This window comes from Arachis ipaensis, chromosome B4 (genome assembly GCF_059453495.1).
Source record: "Arachis ipaensis isolate K30076 ecotype BB chromosome B4, ASM5945349v1, whole genome shotgun sequence".
Classification (NCBI taxonomy): Eukaryota; Viridiplantae; Streptophyta; class Magnoliopsida; order Fabales; family Fabaceae; genus Arachis; species Arachis ipaensis.
In genome coordinates this window covers 36,189,010-36,216,007 of record NC_142439.1, presented here as the reverse complement: position 1 = coordinate 36,216,007, position 26,998 = coordinate 36,189,010, and the positions used below count along the sequence as shown (strand labels likewise).

Sequence of the window (26,998 nt, the reverse complement as noted above, 5' to 3'; positions counted from 1 at the left end):
TAGTCCTTAGTATACAAACTTTTAAGTTTGGTGTCTTGCATGCATTGTTTATTTGATCTTAGTTGCATTTTTTTATTGATTCCCATCATCAAAAATTCAAAAATATTTTTTAAAATTATGTCTTTTCAAGTCAATAATACAGAGAATTGAAGATTCAGAACATTCAGCAGAGGAATCAAACAGAAAAAGCTGGGCGTTCAAAACGCCCAGTGAAGAAGGAAAACTGGCGTTTAAACGCCAGCCAGGGTATCTGGCTGGGCGTTTAACGCCCAAAAAGGTAGAGATTTGGGCATTAAACGTCAGAATGGGCACCATTCTGGGCGTTTAACGCCAGGATGACACTAGAGGGAAGATTTTGTTTTTAATTCACATTTTTTTCAAGTTTTCATAATTTTTCAAAATCAAATCTTTTTCAAATCATATATTTTCAATCATATCTCTTTCAAAATCAATTTCTTTTCATTTTATATTTATTTTTACTATTTTCAAAAATCCTTGCTTCAATTCAAGATTTACTTCAAAAATTTTCAAGTTGTTACTTGCCTATTAAGAAAGGATCAAATTTTAAATTTTAGAATCATATCTTCTAATTTCTTGTTAGTCAAGTAATCAACTTTAGTTTTAAAACTTTCTCTTTTTAATTTGATTTTCAATCATATCTTCTCAATCATATCTTTTCAATCACACCCTTTTTCAAAATTAATTTTCAATCATATCTTTTTAAATTTCTGATTTCAAAATCTTTTTCAAAAAAATCACTTGATTTCTTTCCCAATCTTAGTTTTCAAAAATCTAAATCAAATTTTCAAATTTCTTTTTAATTATTTCAAAATCTTTTTAATTTATTTTCGAAAATTCTTCCCCTCTTTTCACATCCTTCTATTTAAGGGACTAAGACTCCTCATCAAGGTGCAATTCGAACTCTGTCCCTCTTAATAAGTTCGAATTCCCTCTTCTCCACCTCCTCCTTCTATTCTTCTTTTCTTCTGACACTTCAAGGAATCTCTATACTGTGACATAGAGGATTCCATACTTTCTTGTTCTCTTCTCTTTCATATGAGCAGGAGCAAAGATAAAAGCATTCTTGTTGAAGCTGATCCTGAACCTGAAAGGACCCTGAAGAGAAAGCAAAGAGAAACCAAAACACAACTCTCTCTAGAGGGCCTAACAGAGCTTTTCAAGGAAGAAGAAACCATGGCAGCCGAAAACAACAATGCCAACAATGCAAGGAAGGTGCTTGGTGACTTTACTGCACCTACTCCTGATTTCTATGGGAGAAGCATCTCTATCCCTGCCATTGGAGCAAACAACTTTGAGCTTAAGCCTCAATTAGTTTGTCTAATGCAACAGAATTGCAAGTTTCATGGACTTCTATTGGAAGATCTTCATCAGTTCTTAGCTGAGTTCTTGCAAATCTGTGACACTGTCAAGACCAATGGGGTTGACCCTGAAGTCTACAGACTTATGCTCTTTCCTTTTGCTGTAAGAGACAGAGCTAGAACATGGTTGGATTCACAACCTAAGGAAAGCCTGAACTCTTGGGAAAAGCTAGTCAATGCCTTCTTGGAAAAGTTCTTTCCACCTCAAAAATTGAGTAAGCTTAGAGTGGAAGTCCAAACCTTTAGACAGAAGGATGGTGAGTCCCTCTATGAAGCTTGGGAGAGATACAAGCAATTGATCAGAAGGTGCCCTTCTGACATGCTTTCAGAATGGAGCATCATAGGAATCTTCTATGATGGTCTGTCTAAACTATCCAAGATGTCATTGGATAGCTCTGCTGGAGGATCTCTTCATCTGAAGAAGACGCCTGCAGAAGCTCAAGAACTCATTGAAATGGTTGCAAATATCCAATTCATGTACACTTCTGAAAGGAATCATGTGAATAATGGGACAACTCATAAGAAAGGAGTTCTTGAGATTAATACTCTGAATGCCATATTGGCTCAGAATAAAATATTGACCCAACAATTCAATGTGATTTCTCAGAGTCTGTCTGGAATGCAAGCAGCAACAGGCAGTACTAAGGAAGCTTCCTCTGAAGAAGAAGCTTATGATCCTGAGAACCCAGAATGGAAGAGGTGAATTACATGGGAGAATCCTATGAAAACACCTATAATCCTTCATGGAGAAATCATCCAAATCTCTCATGGAAGAATCAACAGAGACCTCAACAAGGTTTCAACAACAATAATGGTGGAAGAAATAGGTTTAGCAATAGCAAGCCTTTTCCATAATCTTCTCAGCAACAGACAGAGAATTCTAAGCAAAACCCCTCTGACTTAACAACCATTGTCTCTGATCTAATCAAAACCACTAAAAGTTTCATGACTGAAACAAGGTCCTCCATTAGAAATTTGGAGGCACAAGTGGGTCAACTGAGTAAGAAAATTACTGAGCTCCCTCCCAGTACTCTCCCAAGCAATACAGAAGAGAATCCAAAGAGAGAGTGCAAGGCCATAAACACGTCTCACATGGCCGAACCTGGAGAGGAGGAAGAGGTAGTGATCTCTACTGAGGAAGACCTCAATGGACATCCACTGACCTCCATGGAGTTCCCTATTGAGGAACAATGGGAATTTGAGGCTCAGACTGAGACCATAGAGATTCCATTAAATTTACTTTTGCAATTCATGAGCTCTGATGAGTATTCTTCCTCTGAAGAGGATGAAGATGTTACTGAAGAGCAAGTTGCTAAGTACCTTGGAGCAATCATGAAGCTAAATGCCAAGTTATTTGGTAATGAGACTTGGGAAAATGAACCTCCATTGCTCATCAAAGAACTGGATGACTTGACTAGGCAGGGATTACCTCAAAAGAGACAGGACCCTGGAAAGTTCTCAATCCCTTGTACCATAGGCACCATGACATTTGAGAAGGCTCTGTGTGACCTAGGGTCAAGCATAAACCTTATGCCTCTCTCTGTAATGGAGAAGCTAGGGATAATTGAGGTACAAGCTGCAAGAATCTCACTAGAGATGGCAGACAATTCAAAGAAATAAGCTTATGGACTTGTAGAGGATGTCTTGGTAAAGGTTGAAGACCATTACATCCCTGCTGATTTCATAGTCCTAGAGACTGGGAAGTGTATGGATGAATCCATCATCCTTGGCAGACCCTTCCTAGCCACAGCAAAAGCTGTGATTGATGTTGACAGAGGAGAATTGATCATTCAAGTGAATGAAGACTCCCTTGTGTTTAAAGCTCAAGGATATCCCTCTGTCACCATGGAGAGGAAGCATGAAGAGCTTCTCTCAATACAGAGTCAAACAGAGCCCCCACAGTCAAACTCTAAATTTGGTGTTGGGAGGCCACAACCAAACTTTAAGTTTGGTGTTGAACCCCCACATTCAAACTCTAAGTTTGGTGTTGGGAGGTTCCAACATTGCTCTAAACATCTGTAAGGCTCCATGAGAGCCCACTGTCAAGCTATTGACATTAAAGAAGTGCTTGTTGGGAGGCAACCCAATTTTTACTTATCTATGTTAAATTTCTATTGTTATTTTATGTTTTCTGTAGGTTGATGATCATGTGAAGTCACAAAAACAATTGAAAAAGCAAAAATAAAAACAGAATGAAAAACAGAACACCCTGGAGGAGATAGTTACTCGCGTTTAAACGCCAGTAAAGGTAGCAGAATGGGCGTTAAACGCCCAGTCTGGCACCATTTTGAGCGTTTAACGCCAGAAAAGGGCACCAGACTGGCGTTTAACGCCAGGAATGGGCAAGAAGCTGGCGTTTAATGGGCAGCAGCCTGGCGTTTAACGCCAGGATTGGCAGAAAGGGGCATTTTGCACGCCACTTAGTGCAGGGATGAGATATCCTTGACACCTCAGGATCTGTGGACCCCACATGATCCCCACCTACCCCACCACTCTCTCTCTTCTTCACCCATTCACCAATCACCTCAATACCTCTTCCCCAAAAACCCCTCACCTATCAAATCCCACCATTCTCTTCACCACTCACATCCATCCTTCATAAAACCCCACCTACCTCACCATTCAAATTCAAACCACTTTCCCTCCCAAATCCACCCTCTATGGCCGAACCATACACACCCTTCTCACTCCTATATAAACCCATCCTCACTCCTTCATTTTCACACAACCTAAACACCACTTCTCCCCCTTGGCCGAAACACAAAGCCCACTCCATCTCCTCTATTTCTTCTTCTTCTACTCTCTTCTTTCTTCTTTTGCTCGAGGACGAGCAACCTTCTAAGTTTGGTATGGTAAAAGCTAAAGCTTTTTGTTTTTCCATAACCATTTATGGTACCAAAGGCCGGAGAAATCTCTAGAAAGAGGAAAGGGAAGGCAAAAGCTTCCACCTCCGAGTCATGGGAGATGGAGAGATTCCTCTCAAGGGTGCATCAAGACCACTTCTATGAAGTTGTGGCCAAGAAGAAGGTGATCCCCGAGGTCCCTTTTAAGCTCAAAAAGGGCGAATATCCGGAGATCCGACAAGAGATCCCACTCATGGACAAGAGCATGAGGAAACTCCTCATGAAATCCCTGAGATGCCTCAAGGGATGCATTTTCCTCCACAAAACTATTGGGAGCAAATCAACACCTCCCTAGGAGAATTAAGTTCCAACATGGGACAACTAAGGGTGGAGCACCAAGAGCATTCCATCCTCCTCCATGAAATTAGAGAAGATCAAAGAATCATGAGAGAGGAGCAACAAAGGCAAGGAAAAGACATTGAGGAGCTCAAGCACTCCATAAGATCTTCAAGAGGAAGAACAAGCCGCCATCACTAAGGTGGACCCGTTCTTTAACTTCCTTGTTCTTTATTTTCCTGTTTTTCAAAAATTATGCTTTATGTTTATCTATGTTTGTGTCTTTATTACATGATCATTAGTGTCTATGCCTTAAAGCTATAAAAATGAATCCATCACCTCTCTTAAATGAAAAATGTTTTCAATTGAAAAAGAAAAAGAAGTGCATGAATTTCAAATTTTAAAACAGTTTAATTATTTCGATGTGGCGGCAATACTATTGTCTTTCTGAATGAATGCTTGAACAGTGCATATTTTTGAATTTGATTGTCTATGAATGTTAAAATTGTTGGCTCTTGAAAGAATGAAAGGAAAAAGAGAAATGTTATCTGATGATCTGAAAAATCATAAAATTGATTCTTGAAGCAAGAAAAAGCAGTGAAAAGCTTGCAAAAAAAAAAAAAAAAGAAGAGAGAAAAGAAAAGAAAAAAAAGCAAGCAGAAAAAGCCAATACCCCTTTAAACCAAAAGGCAAGGGTGATAAAAAGGATCCAAGGCTTTGAGCATTAGTGGATAGGAGGGCCCACAGGAATAAAATCCTGGCCTAAGTGGCTAAACTAAGCTGTCCCTAACCATGTCCTTGTGGCGTGAAGGTGTCAAGTGAAAACTTGAGACTGAGCAGTTAAAGTCGAGGTCCAAAGAAAAAAGAAGAGTGTGCTTAAGAACTCTGGACACCTCTAATTGGGGACTCTAGCAAAGCTGAGTCACAATCTGAAAAGGTTCACCCAGTTTTGTGTCTGTGGCATTTATGTATCCGGTGGTAATACTGGAAAACAAAGTGCTTAGGGCCACGGCCAAGACTCATAAAGTAGCTGTGTTCAAGAATCAACATACTTAACTAGGAGAATCAATAACACTATCTGGATTCTGAGTTCCTATAGATTCCAATCATTCTGAACTTCAAGGGATAAAGTGAGATGCCAAAACTGTTCAGAAGCAAAAAGCTAAAAGCCCCGCTCATCTAATTAATACTGATCTTCATAGATGTTTTTGGAATTAATTGTACATTCTTTTCTTTTTATCCTATTTGATTTTCAGTTGCTTGGGGACAAGCAACAATTTAAGTTTGGTGTTGTGATGAGCGGATAATTTATACGCTTTTTGGCATTGTTTTTAGTATATTTTCAGTATATTTTAATTAGTTTTTATTATATTTTTATTAGTTTTTATTTAAAATTCACTTTTCTGGACTTTACTATGAGTTTGTGTATTTTTCTGTAATTTCAGGTATTTTCTGGCTGAAATTGAGGGACCTGAGCAAAAATCTGATTCAGAGGCTGAAAAAGGACTGCAGATGCTGTTAGATTCTGACCTCCCTGCATTCAAAGTGGATTTTCTGGAGGTACAGAAGCCCATTTGGCGCGCTCTCAACTGCGTTGGAAAGTAGACATCTTGGGCTTTTCAGCAATATATAATAGTCCATACTTTGCTCGAGATTTGATGGCCCAAATCGGCGTTCCAAGTCAGCTCAAGAATTCTGGCGTTTAACTCCAAAACTGGCACAAAAGCTGGAGTTAAACGCCCAAACTGGCACAAAAGCTGGCGTTTAACTCCAAGAAAAGTTTCTACACATGGAAGATTCAATGCTCAGCCCAAGCACACACCAAGTGGGCCCGAAAGAAGATTTATGCATTAATTACTGATTTCTGTAAACCCTAGGCTACTAGTTCTCTATAAATAGGACCTTATATTATTGTATTTTCATCTTTGATAAGTCTTATGCTATCTTAGACACGTTTGGAGGCTGGCCATTCGGCCATGCCTAGACCTTGTTCTTATGTACTTTCAACGGTGGAGTTTCTACACACCAAAGATTAAGGTGTGGAGCTCTGCTGTTCTTCATGAATTAATACAAAGTACTATTGTTTTTCTATTCAACTCAAGTCTATTTCTTCTCCAAGATATTCATTCGTTCTTCAACTTGATGAATGTGATGATCCGTGACACTCATCATCATTTTCACCTATGAACATGTGCTTGACAACCACCTCTGTTCTACTAGCAATGGCTTGAATGCGTATCTCTTGGGTTTCTAATCTAAGATTGGAACCTTCGTGGTATAGGCTAGAATTATTGGCGGCCATTCCTGAGATCCGAAAAGTCTAAACCTTGTCTGTGGTATTCTGAGTAGGATCTGGGAAGGGATGACTGTGACGATCTTCAAACTCGCGATTGTGGGGCGTGTGACAGACGCAAAAGGATCAATGGATCCTATTCCGACATGATCGAGAACCGACAGCTGATTAGCCGATGTTGTGACAGAGCATCAGGACCATTTTCACTGAGAGGATGGGATGTAGCCATTGACAACGGTGATGCCCAACATAAAGCTTGCCATGGAAAGGAGTATGAATGATTGGAAGAAGGCAATAGGAAAGCAGAGGTTCAAGGGGAACAAAGCATCTTCATACGCTTATTTGAAATCCACCAATGAATTACATAAGTATCTCTATCTTTATTTTATGTTTATTTTCATCACTTTAAACTCCATAACCATTTGAATCCGCCTGACTGAGATTTACAAGATGACCATAGCTTGCTTCAAGCTGACAATCTCTGTAGGATCGACCCTTACTCACGTAAGGTTTATTACTTGGACGACCCAGTGCACTTGCTGGTTAGTTGTGCGGAATTGTGACAAAGTGTGATTCACGTTTGAGAGATCCAAGTCTTTGGCGCCATTGTTGATGATCACAATTTCGTGCACCACTATGCCAGAACCCGACACATCTGATAGCTAACCCGGACATTATCCTCTTTGCTGTTTACTCTCTATATAGCATAGCCTCGCAGGGTGAGTGCCCTATACACCTCGCAGACAGAGGGAACCTCGCAAGGCTGAGTGTCCTGCACACGTTGCAGAGTTGAGTGCTCTATACATCTCACAGAGTTAAGTGCTCTATACACTTCGCAAATATAAAAGCCTGTATCTCTCGCATGTTAGTACCCTATCATATCATCGTACTACCATTCACAGTTTCACCATCATTTCCCTTATCTCACGGGCAAAATAGCCTGTATTTCTCATAGGGAGAGTGTCATGTTCACCTTGCAAGCATAAAATCCTTATGTCTTTCTAAACTCATTATTCGTCTCGCAGGGTGAGTGCTATATACATCTCATAGACACACAGGCCTGTATCTCTTTATTCATAACCACAACAAGAGAGGGAGAATCCTTAACCCAAATCATCTATTCATCCCGGGATATAGTGCCCGTGACACGTCTCAATCATCATCTCATCAGAATCTTCACTCATATATATATATAACATATAACTTGGAGGGAATCCTCAACCTCTCCAATCTGTCATCATTTTCCAATTATCAATACCTTAGACCCATCGTTCATTTCGCTCATTATCATCCTCATTATCAATCTCATTAACAATCTCCTGTCAATTCATATTCAATCTTAATTAAATCAATTATCATCATCATTTTTCATCATAATCAACCATCACATTCATTTTCATCTTGCGTCACTTCACATTTTATTCATCTTCATTCAATTCACTAATTCATCTCATAAATTCCCGTTTCTAACTCTTCTATCCTTAATTTCACCGGTTCTAGACTCTTACCGGGTTTACAAAGGTTTAGAAGGTTAAAAGAATGGTTAAAAACTCAAAAATCCACTTTTTAGAAAAATTGACAAAGTCACGTACGCATGCACATGTTTGTGTACGCAAGGATTGAAAATTTGGGTGTTGCATATGCGAGCCCTCATCCGTGTACACGAGAGTTGAAAACAGCAGCCTTCCCTCACATCGCGTACAACGTTCGCGTACGCGAGTTTGCAATTATGACACTTCCGCATACGCATGCCTCCCTCCGCGTACGCGAGATCACTGGGCAGCTCCCAGTGTTCGCGTTGCATGCATGGCACCTCCATGTACGCATGATGTTGCAGAATTGCAAAAAACTGTTAAGTGAAAAATTCATTTTTTGAACCCAATTTTCAAACCTTCATATCTTTTTGTACAAAATTTATTTTTCAACCATTCTCAAACCATTGGAAAGATCGATGAATGAATTTTCATAAAAATCTAATTTTGAAAGTTTTTCAACTCCGAGGACCGAGTTATGGCCCGTCGAAGTTGGCAAAAAATCAGTTTAGCCAAAAACACACATTTACAAAATCTTCCAAATATTCACAAGTCAAAATCATTTCCACTCAGCAATTTTACCACAACCCAACCTATTTCACATTCTTACACTCAACCAAATTTGAACCTACTTCATCTATATAATTTAACACCTCAAAACCACATCTTTCACTATTGCATCGATCAATTAAATTCTCATACATTCTATACCAAATCTTCATTCAATCGTATATACATTATCACACGGTTGAATTATCACTTATCCTCCTTACCTTTTTCCGGCTTCCGGCCCAATATTCATCAATTCAATGCATATATGACTCATAATTACATAATTCACTATCCAACACCAATTCCAATAACACATCAACTATGCATCATCACACTATTCTCATCCAAATCATCAATTATCACAACATATCATCTACACATATCAAATTCATCCCAAAACACAATTTAAACTTAATCCTAGGGGCATTTAGCCTAGAAATTCTCATCACACCACACAGTACTTATATAAAACTTAAATCATACCTTTAAAGACGTCAAAACTCAACTCTCAAACTTGAAGTCCACCAAGTCCAAGTTCTACATTCACTTTCACCAAGTTCAAACACCACCAATGCTCAAATCAATGTCTCAAGTACTCAATCTACACTAATTTCACATAGTATACACAATATTCAATCACTAGAACTACGTAAAAGAGTATGTACACATGAAAAAAGTGACTCTTACCTTTACCTACTGAATTTGGTGATGAAGCCTAGCTAGAACTCAAGCTAGAGCTCCCCCTAAATACAAGAATCACCAAGTTCCATGAACACACAAGCCAAAAATATGATTTTTATACTGAAATCGAATATGGGAATTGGTGAGGAAAAGGCTTACCGAATTTATTAAATGTAATTGAAGAGCTCGACAAGAGCTTTGCGTGGCCGCAAATGACACGTCAATCGGAGCTCCAGATAAAAAATTATGAAGCTTTGAAGATCAAAAGGGGTTAGGGTTTTAGTTTTCCTTTTCTCTCTTCTCTCTCACCATGGCGCACATCAAAGCAGGAAAGAAATGATGCTGAAATGGCTTAATGTGAAGGCTTATATATGTGGGTTTAGGCCCACTTGGACCCGATTCATTCAGTTTAGCCCATTAGCCCAATTTTGGGGAAAAACCTTTTAAGATTAGCATTTTAATTTGTGTTTTAATTATTTTTACCATCTCAATTACAAATTTTAACTGTTCTAATCGTTCTTACTCAGAATTAATTTTCGTCTGCTGCAGTACCGAACAAATCTTAGCCGGTACTACCGGTCAAATTTTCAGTGTGCGTTTTTACACAGAAAACTATGTTTTCCGACTCAGAAAAATTTACTGAGTCTAAATATCATATTTAAATTTCTAAATTATGATTCTAAAGTTTTCTATCCCCGACGACCTATATTTAATTAATTACTTAAATTAATTAAGGTTTAACCGAGTTTTACAAAAATCAGTATTGTTTATGAACATAATTTTTGGTTCATTCGTTATTACACAATGGTGTTTGATAAATCATTATTTTATGATTTATATTGTGTTTAATTGAGCGGTTTTATCAAGTCTTTACCTACTTATTCATATAGATTGCATGAATTTTATAATTCCTTCATAGTATTGTTTATGGTTGAAAACTTGCTTCCTAGAAACCTTTAATTAGTACATTTTAACTTTCCTTTCTACCCCTCGATGCCGTGATCCGTGTGTTAAGTGTTTCAGACTTCATAGAGCAGGAATGGCTTGGAGAAAGGAGAGGAAGCTTGCAAAAATAGAAGGAACACAAGAAACTAAGGAGATGACCAGCGAACACTGACGCGACCGCATGGCTCACGCGAGCGCGCAAAATGAAGAAATCGCAGCGATGTGAATGCGTGCCTGACGCAAACGCGTGGAGTGGAGTCTGCACGAATGACGCGAACGCGTGAACGATGCGAACATGTGACAAGGAAAATTGCTGAATGACACGAACGCGTGGACGACGCGTACGCATGACCTGCGCGATCTGCAGAAATAACAGAATACGCTGGGGGCGATTTTGGGCCGCATTTTGGCCCAGTTTTCGACCCAGAAACACAGATTAAAGCTAGGGAACATGCAGAAACTCAATACGCATCCACACACAATCAGATACATCGATATTAGGATTGCTTTCAGTTTCAGATATGTATCTAGATTAGCTTTACATTAGTAGTTTAGGCTTTTGCTTTGTATTTTTTGGATGCTGAAGAGTTATTACCTCCGTGAAGACATTACTTTAGTTTGTTTCCTTATTCCTTTACTCTTATTAGTTGCTCATTGACCTTATTCAATTAAGTATGTTGTATTTTGAATTTATTAATATACAGAGCTATTTTTATTTTTAATTAATTATTAATTCTCTATCTTATTTTGTTTTAATTTATTATCTCTTCTTATATTTTTATGAGTATTAATTCCATGTCAATGGAGTAGATTTTCTACTTGACATGGGGGTTGATTAAGAGGAGACACTTGAGTTGGAATGCTCAAGTGCTTAGTTAAATTGGACGTCGTTGGCTAATTTTGTACCCACTAACGCTAGACCTTCCCAAGGGAGAGGACTAAGATTTGGGGGTAAGAGTTAGCTTAATCACTTGACTTTTCTTTATTTAGTAAGGGTTAACTAAGTGAAAACAATAACCACTTTACACTACACTTGAGAAGATTCCAACAAGGATAGAATTTCCAATTAATCATTCCCCTAGTCAAGGCCTTTTAATATTAGTAATAATTCTTAGTTCTATTGCTTTAATTTACAATTATTTTTACTCATTATCAAAACTTAACTTTTCTGAAAAACTTCTAGTTAATAAAATAGCACTCTTTCCTGCAACTCGTTGGGAGACGACCTGGGACTCATACTCCAGTATTTTTATTTCTAAAATTTGTGACAACCCCTTTTTAAATTGGTGAGGCAGAGTTTAGCTGGTTGAGAGCTATACTTGCAACACATTTCTCTTATTAAGACTCTCTTAATTGGTCTAACTTCTGCCACGCATCAGTGTTGTTTTGATAATATTTCGGTTCATTCTTCAATAATTTTGAATTGAATGAAATAGAATCAATTGAATAAAGTGATAATGAATAATTTCATTGTTCTTTGCTAAAATTAGTGTTGTTTATGAATTTGAATTTGGATAGAATACAGGAGTTTCTGAATTTATAGAATGCACAATTTTTGCTTCATTTGTTATGACACAATAGTGTTGTTATGATAATATTTCAGTTCATTATGCAACAATTTTGAATTGAATTGGATGGAATGGAATCTAATGCAATTGAATAAAGTGATAATGAAGAATTTCATCCTTCTTTTCTAAAATCAATGTTGTTTATGAATTTGAATTCGGATAGAATGGAGAAGTCTCTGAATTTACAGAATGCACAATTTTCGGTTCATTTGTTATTATACAACGGTGTTGTTATGATAATATTTCGGTTCATTCTTCAACAATTTTGAATTAAATGGAATGGAATAGAATGCAGTTGAATAAAGTGATAATGAATAATTTCATCTTTCTTTGCTAAAATTAGTGTTGTTTATGAATTTGAATTTGGATAGAATGCAGAAGTTTCTGAGTTTATAGAATGCACAATTTTTGGTTAATTTATTATTACACAATGGTGTTGTTATAATAATATTTTGGTTCATTTGCAGTCCAGATGTGTTATCAATGAACAATTTGTCCTAAAGGTTGGGATGACTTTCATGACAAATTGAATGGAATGGAATGGAATCTAATACAATTGAATAAAGTGATAATGAATACTTTCATTCTTCTTTGCTAAAAAATTTGGTCAATACTTATTAGCAGCATAAAGTGAACCTCAATTAATATACAAATGAACCGAAATCAATTCAAATTTGAATGTGCAGTCAAAAAGACTAAATCATCAACAGAAATGCATCGAATTTATTTATGTATCCAAATGAACTTCAATTAAACTAAGAAATGAACTGAAATTACTTAAAGAATAAAAAATTTGGTGAATACTTATCAGTAGCATCAGGTGAACCTCAATTAATTCACAAGTGAATCAAAATTAGTTCAGATTTGAACAAGCAGTCAAAAGACTCAATTATTAACAAAAACACATCGAATTCATTTCTGGATCCAAATGAACCTCAAATAAATTAAGAAATGAATCAAAATTATTTAATGATGACACTAGAGAAAATCAGAACCAATAAAGATGTTAGCAAAATGTTGGTGATGACGATAACGAAAGAGAAAGATAACGAAAAAGGAAAAAAAGAACCTGCGTGCACGAATTTGAAAGAAGAAATAAAAGTAGCAGCAGCAACGGCAGTGAAACGGTTTCTCATATTAGATCCCAAAGAGACAGGTAATATTTTTTGGGGTTTTGGGCACGCGTATACACTCTTTTAATGAGAGTAATTTTTATTGGTGTTGGGTCTGTTTGGTCAAACTTAAATGGCAATAAGGCTTAGATGTGTAATAGATCTATTAAACTAAACAATTGCAATTAATAATTATTAATTTTATATTTTTTAAAAAATAAAATTTAAATAATCACTAATTAAAGCTCCAAAATCGATGAGTGCGGAATAATTCATAGTAAATGAAACACATTAATATATTTGAGGAGTAACGAGGATAAAGCTGAGAAAAACCTAAAGATTGCTCTTGAGAAAAAAAAAGTTATTGAACTTCAATTGAGATGTGAGAGAATAGATTATGACATGAGACCAAAGAATGTAATGAATAACTAAAAACATAATAATAGGGGAGGTACAAGAAGAGGTAGAAGAAAGAATCATCAATTTCGAAAATGAAGAAGTAATAAAACAGGGAGTCAACTACAAATACGAGTGGATGTCACTTAATACTTGATGAGCGGATAATTTATATGCTTTTTGGCATTATTTTTAGTATGTTTTTAGTAGGATCTAGTTACTTTTAGGGATGTTTTTATTAGTTTTTATGTTAAATTCACATTTCTGGACTTTACTATGAGTTTGTGTGTTTTTCTGTGATTTCAGGTATTTTCTGGCTGAAATTGAGGGACTTGAGCAAAAATCAGATTCAGAGGTTGAAGAAGGACTGCTGATGCTGTTGGATTCTGACCTCCCTGTACTCAAAGTGGATTTTCTGGAGCTACAGAACTCTAAATGGCGCGCTCTCAATGGCGTTAGAAAGTAGACATCCAGGGCTTTCCAGAAATATATAATAGTCCATACTTTGGCTGAGTTTAGATGACACAAAAGGGCGTTGAACGCCAGTTCTACGCTGCAGTCTGGAGTTAAACGCCAGAAACACGTCACGAACCAGAGTTGAACGCCAAAAACACGTTACAACTTGGCGTTCAACTCCAAAAGAAGCCTCTGCACGTGTAAACTTCAAGCTCAGCCCAAGCACACACCAAGTGGGCCCCGGAAGTGGATTTATGCATCAATTACTTACTTCTGTAAACCCTAGTAGCTAGTTTAGTATAAATAGGACTTTTTACTATTGTATTAAACATCATATGATTTTTAATTCAATCTTCGAATCATATTGATCACGTTTGGGGGCTAGCCATTCGGCCATGCCTGAACCTTTCACTTATGTATTTTTCAACGTTAGAGTTTCTGCACTCATAGATTAAGGTGTGGAGCTCTGCTGTTCCTCATGATTTAATGCAAAGTACTACTGTTTTTCCATTCAATTCAATTTATTCCGCTTCTAAGATATCCATTCGTTCCCAAGAACATGATGAATGTGATGATTATGTGACGCTCATCATCATTCTCACTTATGAACACGTGCCTGACAAACACTTCCGTTCTACATGCAAACAAGCTAGAATGAGTATCTCTTAGATATCTAATACAGGGGACCGAGTCCGAGTTATTAGTATCTTCGTGGTATAAGTTAGAACCCATGGATGGCCATTCCTGAGATCCGAAAAGTCTAAATCTTGTTTGTGGTATTCCGAGTAGGATCTGGGAAGGGATGGTTGTGACGAACTTCAAACTCACGAGTGCTGGGCGTAGTGACAGACGCAAAAGGATAGTAAATCCTATTCCAATATGATCGAGAACCTCCAGATGATTAGCCATGCCGTGACAGAGCATTTGGACCATTTTCACAGAGAGGATGGGATGTAGCCATTGACAATGGTGATGCCCTTACAGAAAGCTTGCCATGGAAAGGAGTAAGACTGATTGGATGAAGACAGCGGGAAAGCAGAGATTCAGAGGAACGAAAGCATCTCTACACGCTTATCTGAAATTCTCACCAATGATATACATAAGTATCTTTATCTTTATTTCTGTTTATTTATTATTATTATTCGAAAATACTATAACCATTTGATATCCGCCTGACTGAGATTTACAAAATGACCATAGCTTGCTTCATACCAACAATCTCCGTGGGATCGACCCTTACTCACGTAAGGTTTTATTACTTGGACGACCCAGTGCACTTGCTGGTTAGTTATGCGAAGTTGTGAAGTTATGTTTAGACCATGGTATTGTGCACCAGTTTGTTTGCGCCATTGCCAGGGAGAGAACGAACAACAAATTTTACAACCTGAGTAACAATTTCGCATACCAAGTTTTTGGCGCCGTTGCTGGGGATTGTTCGAGTTTGGACAACTGACGGTTCATCTTGTTGCTCAGATTAGGTAATTTTATTTTAATTTTAAGTTTTTGTTTTTATTCTTTTAATTTTCGAAAAAAAAATTTTCCAAAAAAAAATTTTTTTTTCTTCATAATTTTTAAGAATGAATTCTAGTGTTTCATGAGGATTTGTTGAATCCTGGCTGGCTGTAAAGCCATGTCCAAATTCTTTTGGACTGAGGCTTCAACTAATCACTTCAATGCATGTAATTCCACACTAAAGCTTGGCTAGCCATTGGCCATGTCTAATATTTTGGACCGGAGCTTTCATTGAAAGCTTGGCTGGCTAGTGAGCCATGTCTAATTCCTGGACTGAAACTTTAGACTAAGAGTGTAAGGTTCCTGGAATTCATATTAAAAATTTTGGAATCCTTATTTTTCTTTTTCAAACTAATTTTCGAAAAAAAAAAAAAAATAAAATCATAAAAATAAAAAATATTTTGTGTTTCTTGTTTGAGTCTTGAGTCAGCTTTTAAGTTTGGTGTCAATTGCATGTTTTTATTCTTCTTGCATTTTTTTTCGAAAATTCATGCATTTATAGTGTTCTTCATGATCTTCAAGTTGTTCTTGGTAAGTCTTCTTGTTTGATCTTTAAATTTTCTTGTTTTGTGTCTTTTCTTGTTTTTCATATGCATTTTTCGTTTGTTAGAGTCCAAACATTAAAGATTTCTAAGTTTGGTGTCTTGCATGTTTTCTTTGCATAGAAAAATTTTCAAAAATATGTTCTTGATGTTTATCATGATCTTCAAAGTGTTCTTGGTGTTCATCTTGACATTCATAGCAATCTTGCATGCATTCATTGTTCTGATATGAAATTTTCATGCATTGAGCATTTTCATTATTTTTCTCTTTCATCATTAAAAATTAAAAAATAAAAAAAATATCTTTCCCTTTTTCACTCATAAATTTTAAAAAATTTGAGTTGACTTTTTCAAAACTTGTTAAAATTTAGTTGTTTCTTATGAGTCAAATCAAATTTTCAATTTAAAAATCTTATCTTTTTCAAAATCTTTTTCAAAAATCATATCTTTTTCATTTCTCTTATTTATTTTCGAAAATTTTAAAAATATTTTTCAAAAATATTTTTCTTAATTTTACATCATATTTTCAAAAATATCATCAACAATTAATGTTTTGATTCAAAAATTTCAAGTTTGTTACTTACTTGTTAAGAAAGATTCAACTTTAAGTTCTAGAATCATATCTTGTGATTTCTTATGAATCAAGTCATTAATTGTGATTTTAAAAATCAAATCTTTTTCAAAACTAATTTCAATCATATCTTTTCAAAAATATCTTTTTATCTTATCTTTTTCAAATATCTTTTCTAACTTCTTATTTTCTTATCTTTTAAAAATTGATTTTCAAAATTTGTTTCAACTAACTAATTAACTTTTTGTTTGTTTCTTATCTCTTTCAAAACTACCTAACTAACTATCCCTCTCTAATTTTCGAAAATACCTCCCTCTTTTTCAAAAATTCTTTTTAATTAATTAATTGTTTCAATTTTAATTTTAATTTTATCTTAATTTTCGAAAATCATTAACTCTTTTTCAAAAATTAATTTTCGAAATTCTCTCTCTCATCTCCTATTTATTTATTTATTTACTAACACTTCTCTTCATCTCATATCTCTACTCACCCAAAGGAATCTCTATACTGTGACATAGAGGATTCCATATTTTCTTTGTTATTCCCTTCTTTGTCATATGAGCAGGAGCAAGGACAAGAACATTCTTATTGAAGCAGATCCAGAACCTGGAAAAACTATGAAAAGGAAACTAAGAGAAGCTAAAATACAACAATCCAGAGACAACCTTATAGGAATTTTCGAACAAGAAGAGGATATGGCAGCCGAAAATAATAATAATAATGCAAGGAGGATGCTTGGTGACTTTACTGCACCTAATTCCAATTTACATGGAAGAAGCATCTCCATTCCTGCCATTGGAGCAAACAATTTTGAGCTGAAACCTCAATTAGTTTCTCTGATGCAACAGAATTGCAAGTTTCATGGACTTCCATCTGAAGATCCTTTTCAGTTCTTAACTGAATTTTTGCAGATCTGTGATACTGTTAAGACTAATGGAGTAGATCCTGAAGTCTACAGGCTCATGCTTTTCCCTTTTGCTGTAAGAGACAGAGTTAGAATATGGTTGGACTCTCAACCTAAGGATAGCCTGAACTCTTGGGATAAGCTGGTCAAAGCTTTCTTAGCCAAGTTCTTTCCTCCTCAAAAGCTTAGTAAGCTTATTGTGGATGTTCAAACCTTCAGACAGAAAGAAGGTGAATCCCTCTATGAAGCTTGGGAGAGATACAAGCAACTGACCAAAAAGTGTCCTTCTGACATGCTTTCAGAATGGACCATCCTGGATATATTCTATGATGGTCTGTCTGAATTAGCTAAGATGTCATTGGATACTTCTGCAGGTGGATCCATTCACCTAAAGAAAACGCCTGCAGAAGCTCAAGAACTCATTGACATGGTTGCTAATAACCTGTTCATGTACACTTATGAGAGGAATCCTGTGAGTAATGGGACGCCTCAGAAGAAGGGAGTTCTTGAAATGGATACTCTGAATGCCATATTGGCTCAGAATAAAATATTGACTCAGCAAGTCAATATGATTTCTCAGAGTCTGAATGGAATGCAAGCTGCATCCAACAGTTCTCAAGAGGCATCTTCTGAAGAAGAAGCTTATGATCCTGAGAACCCTGCAATAGCAGAGGTGAATTACATGGGTGAACCCTATGAAAACACCTATAATCCCTCATGGAGAAATCACCCAAATCTCTCATGGAAGGATCAACAAAAGCCTCAACAAGGCTTTAATAATGGTGGAAGAAACAGGTTTAGCAATAGCAAGCTTTTTCCATCATCTACTCAGCAACAGACAGAGAACTCTGAACAAAATACCTCTAATTTAGCAAACTTAGTCTCTGATCTATCTAAGGCCACTCTGAGTTTCATGAATGAAACAAGGTCCTCCATTAGAAATTTGGAGGCACAAGTGGGCCAGCTGAGTAAGAAGATCACTGAAACCCCTCCTAGTGCTCTCCCAAGCAATACAAAAGAAAATCCAAAAGGAGAGTGCAAGGCCATTGATATAACCATCATGGCCGAATCCAAGAAGGTAGGAGAGGACGTGAATCCCAAAGAGGAAGACCTCCTGGGATGTCCAGTGATTAATAAGGAGTTTTCCTTTGAGGAACAAAAGGACTCTGAGGCTCATCTAGAGACCATAGAGATTCCATTAAACCTCCTTACGCCCTTCATGAGCTCTGATGAGTATTCCTCTTCTGAAGAGAATGAGGATGTTACTGAAGAGCAAGTTGCCAAGTTCCTTGGTGCAATCATGAAGCTGAATGCCAATTTATTTGGTAAAGAGACTTGGGGAGATAAACCTCCCCTGTTCACCAATGAACTAAATGTATTGGATCAACTGAGATTGCCTCAGAAGAAACAGGATCCTGGAAAGTTCCTAATACCTTCTACCATAGGCACCATTACCTTTGAGAAGGCTCTATGTGACCTTGGGTCAGGAATAAACCTCATGCCACTCTCTATAATGGAGAAACTGGGAATCTTTGAGGTACAAGCTGCTAAAATATCATTAGAGATGGCAGACAATTCCAGAAAACAGGCTTATGGACAAGTAGAGAACATATTAGTAAAGGTTGAAGGCCTTTACATCCCTGCTGATTTCATAATCCTAGATACTGGGAAGGATGAGGATGAATCCATCATCCTTAAAAGACCCTTCCTAGCCACAGCAAGAGTTGTGATTGATGTTGATAGAGGTGAACTAGTCCTTCAATTGAATGAGGATTCCCTTCTGTTTAAAACTCAAGGACATCCTTCTGTAAACATGGAAAAGAGGCACAGTAAGCTTCTCTCAGTACAGAGTCAACTAAAGCCCCACAGTCAAACTCTAAGTTTGGTGTTGGGAGGCCTCAGCCAAACTCTAAGTTTGGTGTTGAACTCCCATATCCAAACTCTAAGTTTGGTGTTGGGAGTCTATAAAATTGACCTGATCACCTGTGTGGCTCCATGAGAGCCCACTGTCAAGCTATTGACATTAAAGAAGCGCTTGTTGGGAGGCAACCCAATATTTATTTATCTAATTTTATTGTTCTTTCATGTTTTATTAGGTTCATGATCATGTGGAGTCACAAAATAATTAGAAAAATCAAAAACAGAATCAGAAACAGCAGAAGAAAAATCACACCGTGGAGGAAGAGCTTACTGGCGTTTAAACGCCAGTAAGGAGCATCTGGCTGGCATTCAACGCCAGAACAGAGCATGGATCTGGCGTTGAACGCCCAAAACAAGGAGCATCCTGGTGTTCAGATGCCAGGAATGCACACTGAGGAAAGCTGGCGCTGAACGCCAGAAACAAGCATAGAACTGGCATTCAACGCCAGAAACATGCTGCATCTGGGCGCTGAACGCCCAGAACAAGCATCAATTCGGCGTTTAAACGCCAGAATTGCATGCAAAGGCATTTTACATGCCTAATTGGTGCAGGGATGTAAATCCTTGACACCTCAGGATCTGTGGACCCCACAGAATCATCTCAGCATCTGTGGACCCCACAGGATCTCCATCTACCTCCACTCATACTCTTCCCTCTTCTCAATGTTCATCCTCTCTTCCCAATAAACACCTTTCCCCGAAACCCTTCACCAATCACATCAAGCTCTCTTCCCTACTACCCCTTCACCACTCACATCCATCTACTCTTCCCCATAAACCTACCTCATAAACCCCACCTACCTTCAAAATTCAAAATCACTTTCCCACCCAAACCCACCCTAAATGGCCGAACCTAACCCCTCTCCCTCCACTATATAAACCCCTCCATTCTTCTTCATTTTCACACAACACAACCCTCTCTTCCCCTTCTTGGCCGAAACACTAACCTCTCTCCCTCTCCTCTATTTCTTCTTCTTTTTCATCTCTTCTTTCTTCTCTTGCTCGAGGGCGAGCAATATTCTAATTTTGGTGTGGTAAAAGCATAAGCTTTTTGTTTTTCCATTACCATTCATGGCACCTAAGACCGGAGAATCCTCTAGAAAAGGGAAAGGAAAGACAAAAGCTTCCACCTCTGAGTCATGGGAGATGGAAAGATTCATCTCCAAAGCCCATCAAGACGACTTCTATGATGTTGTGGCCAAGAAGAAGGTGATCCCCGAGGTCCTTTTCAAACTCAAGAAAAATGAGTATTCGGAGATCCGACATGAGATCCATAGAAGAGGTTGGGAAGTTCTAACAAACCCCATCCAACAAGTCAGAATTCTAATGGTTCAAGAGTTCTATGCTAATGCATGGATCACTAGGAATCATGATCAAAGTAAGAACCCGAACCCAAAGAATTATCTCACCATGGTTCGGGGGAATTACTTAGATTTTAGTCCGGAAAATGTGAGGTTGGCGTTCAACTTACCAATGATGGAAGAGAACACACGCTCCTATACAAGGAGAGTCAACTTTGATCAAAGGTTGGACCAAGTCCTCATGGACATATGTGTGGAAGGAGCTCAATGGAAGATTGACTCAAAAGGCAAACCGGTTCAACTGAGAAGACTGGACCTTAAGCCTATAGCTAGAGGATGGTTGGAGTTCATTCAACGCTCAATCATTCCCACTAGCAACGGGTCTGAAGTTACTATAGACCGGGCCATCATGATCCATAGCATCATGATTGGAGAAGAGGTGGAGGTTCATGAGATTATACCTCAAGAACTCTACAAGGTGGCTGACAAGACCTCCACTGTGACAAGGTTAGCATTTCCTCACCTCATTTTCCATCTATGCGATTCGGCTGGGATTGACATAGAGGGAGATATCCTCATTGATGAGGACAAGCCCATCACTAAGAAAAGGATGGAGCAAACAAGAGAGCCTATTCATGGATCTCAAGAGACGCATAAAGAAGCTCATCACCAAGAAATCCCTGAGATGCCTCAAGGGATGCACTTTCCTCCACAGAACTTTTGGGAGCAAATCAACACCTCCCTAGGAGAACTGAGTTCCAACATGGGATAACTAAGGGTGGAACATCAAGAGCACTCAATCATCCTCCATGAAATTAGAGAAGATCAAAGAGCTATGAGGGAGGAGCAACAAAGACAAGGAAGAGACATAGAAGAGCTCAAGGACATCATTGGTTCCTCAAGAAGAAAACGCCACCATCACTAAGGTGGACTCATTCCTTGTTCTCAATTTTTCTGTTTTTCATTTTCTTTATGTTAAGTGCTTATCTATATTAGTGTCTTATTACATGATCATTAGTATTTAGCAACTTTGTCTTAAAGTTATGAATGTCCTATGAATCCATCACCTCTCTTAAATGAAAAATGTTTTTAATTCAAAAGAACAAGAAGTACATGAGTTTCGAATTTATCCTTGAACTTAGTTTAATTATATTGATGTGGAGACAATACTTTTTGTTTTCTGAATGAATGCTTGAACAATGCATATGTCTTTTGAAGTTGGTGTTTTAGAATGTTAAATATGTTGGCTCTTGAAAGAATGATGACAAGGAGACATGTTATTTGATAATTTGAAAAATCATAAAAATGATTCTTGAAGCAAGAAAAAGCAGTGAATACAAAGCTTGCAGAAAAAAATGGCAAAAAAAAGAAAAAAATAGAAAAAGAAAAAGCAAGCAAAAAAAGCCAAAAGCTCTTAAAACCAAAAAGCAAGAGCAAAAAGCCAATAACCCTTAAAACCAAAAGGCAAGGGTAAATAAAAAGGATCCCGAGGCTTTGAGCATCAGTGGATAGGAGGGCCTAAAGGAATAAAATCTTGGCCTAAGTGGCTAAACCAAGCTGTCCCTAACCATGTGCTTGTGGCGTGAAGGTGCCAAGTGAAAACTTGAGACTGAGCGGTTAAAGTCAAGGTCCAAAGCAAAAGAAGAGTGTGCTTAAGAACCCTGGACACCTCTAATTGGGGACTTTAGCAAAGCTGAGTCACAATTTGAAAAGGTTCACCCAATTATGTGTCTGTGGCATTTATGTATCCGGTGGTAATACTGGAAAACAAAGTGCTTAGGGCCACGACCAAGACTCATAAAGTAGCTGTGTTCAAGAATTAACATACTGAACTAGGAGAATCAATAACACTATCTGAACTCTGAGTTCCTATAGATGCCAATCATTCTGAACTTCAATGGATAAAATGAGATGCCAAAACTATTCAAGAGGCAAAAAGCTACAAGTCCTGCTCATCTGATTGGAGCTATGTTTTTCATTGATATTTTGGAATTTATAGTATATTCTCTTCTTTTTATCCTATTTGATTTTCAGTTGCTTGGGGACAAGCAACAATTTAAGTTTGGTGTTGTGATGAGCGAATAATTTATACGCTTTTTGGCATTATTTTTAGTATGTTTTTAGTAGGATCTAGTTACTTTTAGAGATGTTTTTATTAGTTTTTATGTTAAATTTACATTTCTAGACTTTACTATGAGTTTTTGTGTTTTTCTGTGATTTCAGGTATTTTCTGGCTGAAATTGAGGGACCTGAGCAAAAATCAGATTCAGAGGTTGAAGAAGGACTGCTGATGCTGTTGGATTCTGACCTTCCTGCATTCAAAGTGGATTTTCTGGAGCTACATAACTCAAAATGGCGCGCTTCCAGTTGCGTTGGAAACTAGACATCCAGGGCTTTCCAGCGATATATAATAGTCCATACTTTGGCCGAGTTTAGACGACGCAAAAGGGTGTTGAACGCCAGTTCTACGCTGCAGTCTGGAGTTAAACGCCAGAAACACGTCACGAACCAGAGTTGAACGCCAAAAACACGTTACAACTTGGTGTTCAACTCCAAAAGAAGCCTCTGCACGTGTAAACTTCAAGCTCAGCCCAAGCACACACCAAGTGGGCGCCGGAAGTGGATTTATGCATCAATTACTTACTTCTGTAAACCCTAGTAGCTAGTTTAGTATAAATAGGACTTTTTACTATTGTATTAAACATCTTATGATTTTTAGTTCAATCTTCGGATCATATTGATCACGTTTGGGGGCTGGCCATTCGGCCATGCCTGAACCTTTCACTTATGTATTTTTCAACGTTAGAGTTTCTGCACTCCATAGATTAAGGTGTGGAGCTCTGCTGTTCCTCATGATTTAATGCAAAGTACTACTGTTTTTCCATTCAATTCAACTTATTCCGCTTCTAAGATATCCATTCGTTCCCAAGAACATGATGAATGTGATGATTATGTGATGCTCATCATCATTCTCACTTATGAACGCGTGCCTGACAAACACTTCCGTTCTACATGCAAATAAGCTAGAATGAGTATCTCTTAGATATCTAATACAGGGGACCGAGTCCGAGTTATTAGTATCTTCGTGGTATAAGTTAGAACCCATGGATGGCCATTCCTGAGATCCAGAAAGTCTAAACCTTGTCTGTGGTATTCCGAGTAGGATCTGGGAAGGGATGGCTGTGACGAACTTCAAACTCGCGAGTGCTGGGCGTAGTGACAGACGCAAAAGGATAGTAAATCCTATTCCAGTATGATCGAGAACCTCCAGATGATTAGCCATGCCGTGACAGAGAATTTGGACCATTTTCACAGAGAGGATGGGATGTAGCCATTGACAACGGTGATGCCCTTACAGAAAGGTTGCCATGGAAAGGAGTAAGACTGATTGGATGAAGACAGCGGGAAAGCAGAGATTCAGAGGAACGAAAGCATCTCTATACGCTTATCTGAAATTCTCACCAATGATATACATAAGTATCTTTATCTTTATTTTCTGTTTATTTATTATTATTATTCGAAAATACTATAACCATTTGATATCCGCCTGACTGAGATTTACAAGATGGCCATAGCTTGCTTCATACCAACAATCTCCGTGGGATCGACCCTTACTCACGTAAGGTTTTATTACTTGGACGACCCAGTGCACTTGCTGGTTAGTTGTGCGAAGTTGTGAAGTTATGTTTGGACCATGGTATTGTGTACCAGTTTGTTGGCGCCATTGCCAGGGAGAGAACGAACAACAAATTTTACAACCTGAGTAACAATTTCGCAATTTAGTTTTTAGAGGAAAGAGAAAATAAAAATAAATAATTTTTTTAATTTTTTAAATAATTAATACGTAAAAATGAGTATTTAAATTTGTTAAATAATAATAATTTTTTTTAAAAATTGAATAAAGATTAGATTTTTTAAAACAAATAACATTTTTTTAAAAGAAATAAAGTAAAATCATATTTAATAATTATTAATCCATCTCTTTTCGTATTACCATTAAGACCAGATTTATAATTATGAACTATAAAGATCTGTTACGGCCTGACCCAAACCACTAGCAGACCGGCCCGACCCGAGCACCACCTGACCCGGACGGTCTGGAGCGAGACGCTCAGTCGCCGACCCGGACACGCGTCCTTGACAGCTATGCTACAGCTGTGAGAAGGAGGCATCAAGGAAGGTGGGCCTGTCCTTGATGGGCCCACCTCTGACATGGTATATATGGAGAAGGTCCTGCCCTTCCCCCAGGGTACGTCACATGCCACTCACCCTTTTTCACCTGCGTATTTTACTGACTAGAGCGTCGGAGTGTCTTTGCAGGTGACACCCCGCTCTCCACACGAAGAGCTCGGGACGTCGGCTGCACTCCCTCCAACCTAGCAACCCGGAATCAGGTGATTCCTCTCTCATTAACCGAAGTACCAACCCGAACCGTCCGGTACCTGACCTACCGAACATTGGCGCCGTTTGTGGGGACGTAATCGCCTGAATGGAAGTTATACTGGGCCCAGGAGGAGCAGGCCGTGAAACCGAGCGTAGAGGGGAAGCCTCTGCGGCCCCTCCCCGGCCACACACGAGTTCCCCTCCACGACGAACCACTCGATCTCCCGAAAGGCGACCCTTCGGGGAACTGGCAACAACAGCGCCAGAATAATGCAAGAATTATGCCACAGAATGCAAGACCTAGAGCGCCGGCTGGCAGATCGAGAACATCGTCAACAAACTCCCGAATCGAGCTACTCTCGATCTGTCTTGAGAAGCCGATCTCGACGAACAACTAGCCCAGAATATGAGCCCGAGAACGCCAGGGAGGGAGCACGGGCAAGAAGGCGCAATGACCCCCTCATATATGCCAGGCGCGACAGACGTACCACAGAGCGAGACCATGAGGACGCTCGTCGGGAGGACGACGAGGGAAGAACAACCAGAACGCGGGGACCAGTGATAATGGGCACAACCCCATTCCATCGTTCTATCCTCGAGGTCCGGCTGCCAAAACACTTTGACAAGCCAACGGACATGAGGTATGATGGAACCGAGGACCCGCAGGAGCACCTTACGGCATTCGAAGCCAGAATGAGCCTGGAGGGAGTGGGTGATGAGTTAAGGTGCCGCGCCTTCCCGGTCACCCTAGCAGGACCTACGATACGGTGGTTCAATAACCTCCCGCAGGGATCGGTGACCAGGTTCTCGGACATCAGCCGTGCCTTCCTAGCCCAATTCACAACCAGGATCGCGAAGGCAAAGCACCCCATCAATCTACTCGGAGTGACCCAGAGATCCGGCGAGCCGACCAGGAAATACCTAGACCGATTCAACGATGAGTGCTTGGAGATCGACGGACTGACGGATTCGGTTGCAAGCTTGTGCCTGACGAACGGACTTCTAAATGAGGACTTCAGAAAGCACCTCACCACGAAGCCGGTGTGGACAATTCAGGAGATCCAATGTGTAGCCAGGGAGTACATCAACGATGAGAAAGTCAGCCAAGTCGTGGCTGCCAACAAACGGCAGCCCTCTTACAATCAAGACCGACACCACGGGAGCGGAGAAAGATAGAAGGAACATGCCAGGGACGGCGGTCCGAGCAAGGCACCTAGGCCGTTTCCTCGGGTTGGGAAGTTCACTAATTACACTCCCCTCATCACACCAATCATGGAAGTTTACCAACAAATTACCGAGAAGGGGATCTTGTCAAAGCCCCGACCACTGAAGGAGCGAACAAGGAGAAACCGGAGCCTCTACTGTGACTACCACAAGGGCTATGGGCACAAGACACAGGACTGTTTCGACCTAAAGGACGCTCTGGAGCAAGCGATCAGGGATGGAAAGCTAGCCAAATTCTCCCACCTCATTAGGGAGCTGAGGAGACGGAACCGCGACCATGAGGGCGAAGACAAGACCCGGGCGGCAAAGCGACGCCAAGAACCGGAGGACAACGACCACGGCCTCACCATTTGAACGTGGTAACGGCAAGAAACGCGGCGCCTAGGTCCAAGTCGGCACATAAGAAAGATGCCAAAGTCCTGGTGGTTTCCACACCCTCTGCGCGAAACCCCAAGAAACTTCCATCCATCTCATTCGGCCCGGAGAACCAATGGTTCGACGAGGTCGCGGAAAGCCCTCCCATGGTCATTACGGCCAGAGTGGGAACC

The 26,998-nt window shown here is 38.9% G+C and overlaps 1 non-coding gene across 1 annotated transcript; it reads right to left on the bottom strand.

Moving 5' to 3' along the window:
* Positions 1–1,596: 1,596 nt before the first annotated feature.
* Positions 1,597–1,704, bottom strand: LOC148567184 (small nucleolar RNA R71). Its single transcript, XR_015882929.1, has one exon. It is a non-coding gene; the product is annotated as a small nucleolar RNA R71 (small nucleolar RNA).
* Between the last annotated feature and the right edge of the window lie 25,294 nt (positions 1,705–26,998).